Here is a 9,963-nt window from a genome sequence, read left to right as displayed (position 1 = left end):
AAGATTCATATTGCAAAACAAAGATTTGATAGGGGACACATCAATAACTTTTAGATCTTCATCTTGATTTTCATAAGAATTAGAAGAACACGCTTTAATAAAGGCATCTTTGGAAGCACACATCCTAGCGGTTCTTTCTTTACACTCATCAATTGAAATTCTCATGGCTTTTAGAGACTCATTAATATCATGCTTAGGTGGAATAGATCTAAGTTTCAAAGCATCAACATCAAGAGCAATTCTATCAACGTTCCTAGCCAAATCATCAATCTTAAGCAATTTTTCTTCAATCATAGCATTTAAATTCTTTTGCAAAGAAATAAATTATTTAATATTAGATTCAAAATCAGAGGGCATCTTATTATAATTTCCATAAGAGTTTTTGTAGGAATTCCCATAATTATTAGAAGGATTACTAGGATAAGGCCTAGGATTAAAATTCCCTCTATAAGCGTTGTTACCAAAATTATTCCTACCAACAAAATTCACATCCATAGATTCATTGTTATTATCAATCAAGGTAGACAAAGGTATATCATTAGGATCAGAAGAAACACTCTTAGTAGCAAATAATTTCATAAGTTCATCCATCTTTCCACTCAAAACATTGATTTCTTCTATTTCATGCACTTTTTTATTAGAAGATCTTTCAGTATGCCATTGAGAATAATTAACCATAATATTATCTAGGAGTTTAGTAGCATCTCCTAAAGTGATTTCCATAAAAGTGCCTCGCGCGGCCGAATCTAAAAGATTTCTAGAAGCAAAATTCAATCCGGCATAAAAATTTTGTATAATCATCCACAAATTTAAACCATGAGTAGGGCAATTACATATCATTAATTTCATTCTCTCCCAAGCTTGTGCAACATGTTCATGATCAAGTTGCTTAAAATTCATAATATCGTTTCTAAGAGAGATGATCTTAGAGGGAGGAAAATACTTAGAGATAAAAGCATCTTTGCACTTGTTCCAAGAATCAATACTATTTCTAGGCAAAGACGAAAACCAAGCTTTAGCACGATCTCTAAGTGAAAAAGGAAATAGCTTCAATTTAACAACATCATTATCGACATCTTTTTTCTTTTGCATATCACAAAAATCAACGAAGCTATTCAGATGAGTAGCGGCATCTTCACTAGGAAGGCCGGCGAATTGATCTTTCATTACACGATTCAACAAAGCAGTATTGATTTCACAAGATTCAGTATTGGTAAGAGGAGCAATCGGAGTGCTAAGAAAATCATTATTGTTGGTATTGGTGTAGTCACATAATTTGGTAGTATCTTGAGCCATCGCGACAAACAAGCAATCTAACACACGAGCAAACAAAAGCAAATGGGAAAAAGAGGCAAATAGAGAGGGAGGATAGGGAGAGAGAGGGCAAATAAAACGACAAGGGTGAATTGGGGGGAGAGGAAAACGAGAGGCAAATGGCAAATAATGTAATGCGGGAGATAGGGATTGTGATGGGTACTTGGTATGTTGAATTTTTGCGTAGACTCCCCGGCAACGGCGCCAGAAATCCTTCTTGCTACGTCTTGAGCTTGCGTTGGTTTTCCCCGAAGAGGAAGGGATGATGCAGCAGAGTAGCGTAAGTATTTCCCTCAGTTTTTGAGAACCAAGGTATCAATCCAGTAGGAGGCCACGCGCAAGTCCCTCATACCTACACAACACAAAGAGCTCAACGCAACCAACGTGATTAGGGGTTGTCAGTCCCTTCACGGTCACTTACGGAAGTGAGATCCGATAGATAATATTTTTGGTACTTTTGATATAAAGATGCAAAGTGAAAAGTAAAAGGCAAAGTAAAAACAAAACAAGATTAAAGTGATGGAGATTGATATGATGAGAATAGACCCGGGGGCCATAGCTTTCACTAGTGGCTTCTCTCGAGAGCATAAGTTTTCTACGGTGGGTGAACAAATTACTGTTGAGCAATTGACAAAATTGAGCGTAGTTATGAGAATATGTAGGCATGATCATGTATATAGGCATCACGTCTGTGACAAGTAGATCGAAATGATTCTACATCTACTACTATTACTCCACTCATCGACCGCTATCCATAGGCCCCGAAGGTCTGAGGTAAACTACTCACACTTCATTGGAGGAGGCTAGGATGATGTAGAAGCCCTCCGTGATGACGGCCCTCTTCCGGCGGAGCTCCGAACAGGCCCTAAGATGGGATCTCGTGGATACAGAAAGTTTCGGCGGTGGAATTAGGTTTTTGGCTCCTCTTCTGATCGTTTGGGGGTATGTGTGTATATATAGGAGGAAGAAGTACGCCGGAGGAGCAATGAGGGGCCCACGAGGCAGGGGGCGCGCCCTAGGGGGGGGGGGCGCCCCCCACCCTCGTGATCGCCTCTTTTGTTCCTTGGAGCAGGGTCCAAGTCTCCTGGATCACGTTCGGTGAGAAAATCACGTTCCCGAAGATTTTATTCCGTTTGGAGTCCGTCTGATATTCTGTTTCTTCGAAACACTGAAATAGGCAAAAAACAACAATGCTGGGCTGGGCCTCCGGATAATAGGTTAGTTCCAAAAATAATATAAAAGTGAAAAAGAAAGCCCATTATAGTCCAAAACAGTAGATAATATAGCATGGAGTAATAAAAAATTATAGATACATTGGAGACGTATCAGAACCGTGGCCCAGCCCGCGACCAACAACAGCGCCGCCGCCCGCTTGCACCTGTGCCACGGCTTACCACGTGCACCGCCCGCCGTGAAGGCGACCTGCGCCGGCGCCCTCCTCGAGCTACGCCGCCGGCCCCGTTGAAGGTCGCCGCCCACGTTCGCCCACCTTCGCCGCCCACCTGCGCCTCCGATTTCGTCCGCTTCGACCGCCGGTGCCGTGGACAATTCCGGCCACTCCCGCCTCTCATGCTGCTACTGGTGGACGATGTCGGTGCCGTGGAACCTCTGATGCTGCTTTTGCCTTTTCCCCTGCCTCGCCTCTGCTGCCACTCCCGCCTGTGCTGGTGAGTCTGCCCCGCCCGCCTCTGCTACTGCTGCTGTTCAATTTGTTGCTGTGAGTCTGAATTTGCTGTTCTCAGTACAGGCGGAGAAAATTCAGTCAGGGGATACAAAGCTAGAGAAATAATCCAGGACAAAGGCTGTACACTGCTGCTAAATGATGAACAGATTATAGTGAAAATTTAGTTTGATGCCATCAAATTCATTGAGTAATACTCTTGGCATTCTTGGAGATCTGCTAGTTTTTGGAAGTTTTTCTTGCTACAGTTAACTGAAAATGTTCAGTGTTCCAATACTGTAGAGAAACTACAGTGCCTGTAATTCAGTTATGACTCCTTTACTGAAACTGTAGTGTTTGCTAAAACTGAGATGTAAACTAAAGGAGTTTGTGATTTGCAGAAGCTGTAGCATACTCCAACAAGTGATAAATGCACTCAAAAGTTCACTGAGAAAATGCAGAGGCTGCTCACTTGTTACTGAAAGTTTTCTGGAGTGATAAATGCACGCAAAAGAAGTTCAGTTAACTGTTACTGTTGCTGTATGAATTCCAACCAGGTCAATTTGTTGTCAATTACTCTGTAATACTCAACCAGGTTTATGCAAAATGAAGATCAACCATGTTTATTTGGATTTATTTGAATCATTTGAATTTATTTGCTTTATTTGGATTTATACACCATTTGTCCAATTGCAAACATACCTAAAGTTTCCAATTGTCCAATTTCAGTCATTCATTTTACAGAGAGCTAAGCATAGCCATGACTCTTCCCTAAATATTCCTGTAGAATCAATTCAAGCAGCACAAAACTAAACTGAAAACTGCCACAACCCCTTAACTAAGAGTTGATAAAAACATGTCCCTAAAATTGGAATTATTTGAATTAGCTAGGTTTATTCTTCTTCATATACAGAAAAAGATGAATATTGTTCGTCTACTAGTTACTTCAAATTTAGAACTGAATAAACACTTGTCATCTTCAGTAAACACTTGTAAATCTAGAGTGGTTTTAAACTTAGAATGCACCAAGTACTAATATCCTTTGCCAGGCTACACACCATCTACTTGGAGTAGACAAAGATTCACAGAGACATGCACGCTTCAATAGACTTGTGAATGCTAGCAAAGTGATAAGTAAAAACTTGGATGTTCTCAGAAATATAGCACCAGAGGACATTAAGTGAACTGGCCTGTATGCTAAAGGCAAGGAAATGCCACCTTCTTTTCTTCTTCGAGCAGTTGATGAACTGGCCTGTATGCTGCAGCTACACATAGGTTCTGCAGAAAATGCACCAAAAGAGTTACACACAGGTGAAGTAAGTGGAAAGCAACATTTAATCTCCACTTCTTTTCTTTTGGTAGTGAAATTCAATCTGAATTTTGTAAGCATAGAAAATGCACCAATACTGAACATTTATTCCCACCTCCACCACCATCTTGTCAGTTTCGACAGTGTGTGTATGGAGTAGTTTTGACGGCAGTATAATTGTGCATCATGTAAACATTATGAGAATGATTAAGGGTTCAGCAATCAGATTATAATTATGACCAGAACAGAGGAACAAATATCATGGTTAGTTTTATGTAAAAAAATCAGAAATGGAGTTACTCACTTGAAGTTACTATAGTTACTCACTTGAACTTACTGTAGTAGTGGCCAAAATTCAGAAAAGTTACTAAACAGCAGAAGTAGTGGCCAAAATTCAAAGTACTAAAAAGATTCTACACTAAATATACAGTGTTATCCATGTTCTGTATCCAGGACATTTTTTATCTGTTTGCATGCATAGGTCCCACCTATCAGGAAGGATGGGCACGTACACGAACAGGTACGACTCATCAGTCTACCCGCATAGCCTTTTCGTTTAGTCTACCTAGCCGTCTAATCAACTGCCTGCACGCCACTTCTCCCATTTACTTCTCCATCGGGAACCGATTCTCCTCGGCTTCTTCACCTCCCCTTCGTCTTCATTTGCATCCAAACCCCACTGCGTTCACATTGTTTTAACCTCTTTAAATAATCATCTACTACTTCAGTTAGACTAGCCATCTAATCCTAATTCTCCAAACCATAGCCCTCCGTTCCAGCGGTTCCAAATGGCGGAGAGATCGAGATGCAGGTTTTTAGCGTCCAACATGTCCGTCGTCGAGGGCTCGATGCGCATAGTTTCCACCGTCACCGTCCACCCAAGGGTTGTTCAGCACTGGATCAACAATGTATCCAACTCCCTCGAAAAGGTAGAGACGAGGGTCATCGGTCTCGATGCAGAGTACACGGAGCATGCCCCTGGGAAGATCCAGTGCACCGCCGTCCTTCAGCTGTGCCACGAAGATGATGTTTTGGTGTACCACATCATACACTCGCCCTCCATACCACGTGATCGTCACGATTTATTGTCTCGGGAGGACATATACTTCTGTGGAGCAGCCATCGAAGGGGACAAACAGAAGCTGAAGACGTACAACCTTGATTTGAAAAGCATCGCTGACCTACAAACCAGAATCAAAATTCCTGTAGAAGTTTGTGATAAACAGACACCATCCCTATTCGACGTAGCAAATTTTGTGCTCGGTACAAATCTTCAGAAGGGTGACAAGACGGTGGCATTAAGGTCGTCTTGATGGGAGAATTATCCCTTGACGTACGAGCGGATAAAATATGCTACCCTCGATGCCCGTGTGAGTTTCAAGATAGCTGCAAGGTCCAAACAGCTTGTTGCAAAGCCGTCTCCCACAGAGAATGAGAACAAGAAGAAGAAGAAGAAGAAGAAGAAGAAGAAGAAGAAAAGGCTGCACCAGCAGGAGGGCATTATGGATGGATGAACTATTTCCTCTCTTGTAAAAATAATTATTCCCTCTCGGTGTATATTGATATAGATGGACTATTTTGATGGTGTGCATGTCTTTGGAACAGAGTAGTAGCGTGGGTCCTCTTGACTATAAGGAACTATTTATCCGCATATATAGCTTTCTCTGCTACTCCTTCCAGTGATCGGTATGCAGTGCATGTGTCCGTAGACATGACAGCTTGTGTGCATGACATGTGGGCCAACTAAAATGCGGCGAGCATCAAGTTTCTACCACAGCCACCCGTGATTCCCACGACGCCGCTTGAACCCATGAAACCACACGTCCCTCGACCCGCGGCTCACCCCTCTTGGCCCCACAGCCCCTCTTCCTAAGGGAGCATTACATGTGGACCAGTCACCTATCGGGTCCACATGTTATTGACTCAAAGGCAGGTGCAAATGGGATCCGAAGTAGTAGAATAATACTTATTCACGTGCTTGAAATATAAACACTCTAGTTTTGATATACATGTGTCAGCAGACATGACAGCTTGTCCATGGAAGTTGAACCACGGCGACCATCACGTTTCTTGTTTCTACACTGCCACACCCACACGCGATTCCACGACGCCGCTCCAACCCACGGCACGACGTCCCCCAATGTGACATGGATCCTCTGACTATCACTGCCTTGCCCTGCCTTTCCTTCGCTGATAGGTGGGACCCACGCTTATGGGTCCCACATGTCAGTGACAGAATGGTAGGATTGTTCGCGTCAGGGGATCCTCATCCCCCCGACGTGCCCCTCATCCCTCTCGGCCCCACCGCTCCTCTGCCTTTGTGTGCATGACATGCGGGCCAGCTGAACTGCGGCGACCATCAACTTTCTACCACAGACACACCCGATTGGACGCGGTTTGCTTGCTCCGCTGATGTGCTTCCGATCCGTACTCCCACACCATAGAATTTTCATCCAGCGGCTGTGACACATTTAGTACCGCTGGTGTGGCCATCTACGCCTCGTAACGCCCCGACGCCCAGCTGTGGCACCCTTGCCACGGTCACGCCACCATCGGCCGGTTCATCTCGAACGAGTGAGTCGCGAACCATGCCACCACCATGAGAATGACATGTGGGCCAGCCACATTTAAGTTCCGCATGTCATTGACTCATAGGCCGGGCACTAAAGCCACCTAAGTTCGGTCCCATGGGCCCCGAGAGGGAAATGTAACTCCTGCGGTAGGCCTTGTGGTGCTCCCGCAGTACGAGCTCGTGCCAAAACTGGAATTTGTTTCTTACTACTACCAACTAGTACTAGTAAGGTACACGTGCATTGCACGCATGAGATTCTGGTGGTTTGTGCATTATGCTTCTACATGTGGAGCTTTCTGGATTCTAACATGTGGCAAAATCTGGTGGAATGTAAGGTTAGGCAAGTTTGATTAACTTAGGTGAGTGTTTGGTTCAAGCCACACCTTAGGCAAGCCACACTAAGGCCCCACATGACATACACACAAAAAATGTGGCAATATTCCCTTAGGATTGCCAACTTGTTTCTCTCGTTTTGAAGAACTAATAACTTTGCCTAAGCTTAGTTGTGCCGTGCACGTACCTACTAGTAGTTGTATAGTGGTAGTACTAGTAATATAGTATTAGGAGTACAAACTTGGTACTAGTAGGAGTAGTACTAGTACGAAATGCTCCTACTCTATTAACGAGCCCCGTCTGACACCAAATTTCTTGGCTTCCGTGCTACAGCTAGATCTTCCCCTCGTTTCTGTTTTCCAACCCAGCGGCGGGCGGGGTGTTGGTTTGCTCAACGGCGGTCCCACATGAACATGAGAAAATGCTAGGCAACACGCCTTCCCTAAGCTATGTGTCATGCCGGACGGCCGTGTTGTACTCCCGATTCCCGGTGTGGGGGTGCGACGCGAACGCGGCAAGGCCTTTTCCTTTTACCAGCAATGTGCCCATGCGTTGCGACGGATCCAAAGTAGTAGAATAGTAGTATTTGTTCACAAACTTGAAAGAAATCACTATTGTTTTGATATACTCCTAATATATTACTCCCTCCGTACCTAAATATTTGTCTTTTTTGAGATTTCAAATGGACTATCACATACAGATTATATAGACATATTATGGTGTTTCTAGCAAGATGCCCGCGCGTTGCACGAAGTTGATGGAAAAGGTAAGCACAACATATAAATTGACGGATGGAGTACTAGTTACAGTGATGCATATAATTAAGCAAAGGGATCGCACATGTCGGTATTTACTGGAACGAGAATGCAACAGCACAATAAGAATTAAGGCCACGATGATGCGATCACAGTGGTGGTTACAGAAGGCAAGAAGAAAGATGGATCCACGAATGTATGACCTCCTCCTCCTCAACTTAGTGCGCCGGGCCACCGACCGGCGGCTAAGGAGCGGCGGCTTTTGTGGCGAGGTCGAGGTGCTTCTCAACAAAGGCATCCAAGGCTTCCAGCCGGTTGAGGAAGGCCAACGTCGTAGCATCCTCACTGGCCTTGTAGATACCTATGTACACGATTTCCTCGTACATGTGGATGTGTAGATCGATGAATTCTTGCAGGGCGAGGCGCCTCGCGGTGAGCGTGACCTCCAGGTGGACATTCTTCGTGGCGTCGGCGGGCAGTCGCAGGGCCACCGGTGCTTGAAAGAGGTTCCGGCCATGGAGGCCGATTAGGGTGGCAGGCAATGAGGAGCCCAGGCACGCGGGCTGGAGGAGTACGACGATGTCGTCCGCGAGCTTCTTGAGGACGCTGAACTTGTTGCTGGTGGCAACGATCATCTGGTCCAACTGAGAGTCGTAGTTGGCGTCGAAGGCGGCCATCCACCAGCCGGTCTCCAACACCGTCTGGAAATGATCCTCGGTGCCATGCCACAGGCAGCCGTCGTGGACCATCTGGCGTAGCCGCTGGCCGCTCATGCGCATCGCCGCCATGGGTCTGGAGTGAGCTCTTTTGTGCTTAGTGTAGGTGCTTAGGCAAATGCTTAGGTGCGTACGATGTGGTAGATGCATTGGAATGGAGGGGCGCCTTTATATGAGGGCAATGAGGGAAAACTGCGTTGCATTCACATCGTGCGGCCTCTTTTCCCGGACCTCCTCCCATTACTTCCCGCATGCATTAATTGAAGGAGGATGCATTGGCCGTTCAACATATCGGGAACCGCTACTCCCTCCCTCGTCTGCATTAAAGTCGTATCGGGAACTGCGTCGCCCGCTGTCAAATCGAATACTCCCTCCGTCTAGGTGAGTATTAAGTCATCTTACGAAAACCAAATAGTAAACACATAGGCGTGGTGCATTAACTCTCACGTTGTTTCTTATTTTTTGACATAAATAGAGGAATCAACCAAGAAGAGATGTGGGGCTTGTATGCTTTTAATGACTTGAGACTATCAAACATGACATGCAGTGGTCAGTTCGTTGCACAAGAACAAATACAACCCACGTCAGCACACACGCATCTTATATAGCATCACATCCAATGGCTATAAAAGATGAATGAGACCAAATTATATCTCATCTAGATGAGTTCTAGCAAAACTGTATTAATAATACTTAGTACTCCTGCGCCATGTATCATATATTAGTATCATGTAGTACTTTATTTATTTATGAGGTATCCAGATGGCACTGCACCGCCAAGAAAAGAGGGTAACATCAAAATTATGGACTACTTTTTTGAGTATGTTGGTAAGGTCCGGTCATAGTCACTTGTTGAAATCTCTAAAAAGACAAATACTCCCTCCGTCCGGAAATACTTGTCATCAAAATGGATAAAAGGAAATGTATCTAGACGTATTTTAGTTTTAGATACATCTCTTTTTATCCATTTTGATGACAAGTATTTTCGGACGGAGGGAGTAGAAAACAGAGTTGGTGATGATGGTGTGCGTGCCATCCTGCAATATAGGCCGTCGGATTTATATCTAACGGATAGGAAAGAAACTATGGCAATTTTGCAAAAATATACCCACACGTCTCTCCACGTTCGCAAATAAGGCCTTCCCTCGTTCAACCTTTTCTCTCACAAGATAAACTACTCATACAAATGCATCTTGAGGTGTCCATAGAATCGAAGAGAGGGATGATGTGTGTGTGTGTGTGCGTGCGCGCGATCGATAAAGAGTGCCATCGAATTTGTGTGTGCCCACGTCAAAGATATAGAG

This window comes from Triticum urartu, chromosome 5 (assembly GCF_003073215.2).
Source record: "Triticum urartu cultivar G1812 chromosome 5, Tu2.1, whole genome shotgun sequence".
Lineage (NCBI taxonomy): Eukaryota > Viridiplantae > Streptophyta > Magnoliopsida > Poales > Poaceae > Triticum > Triticum urartu.
This window is presented reverse-complemented; position numbering follows the sequence as displayed.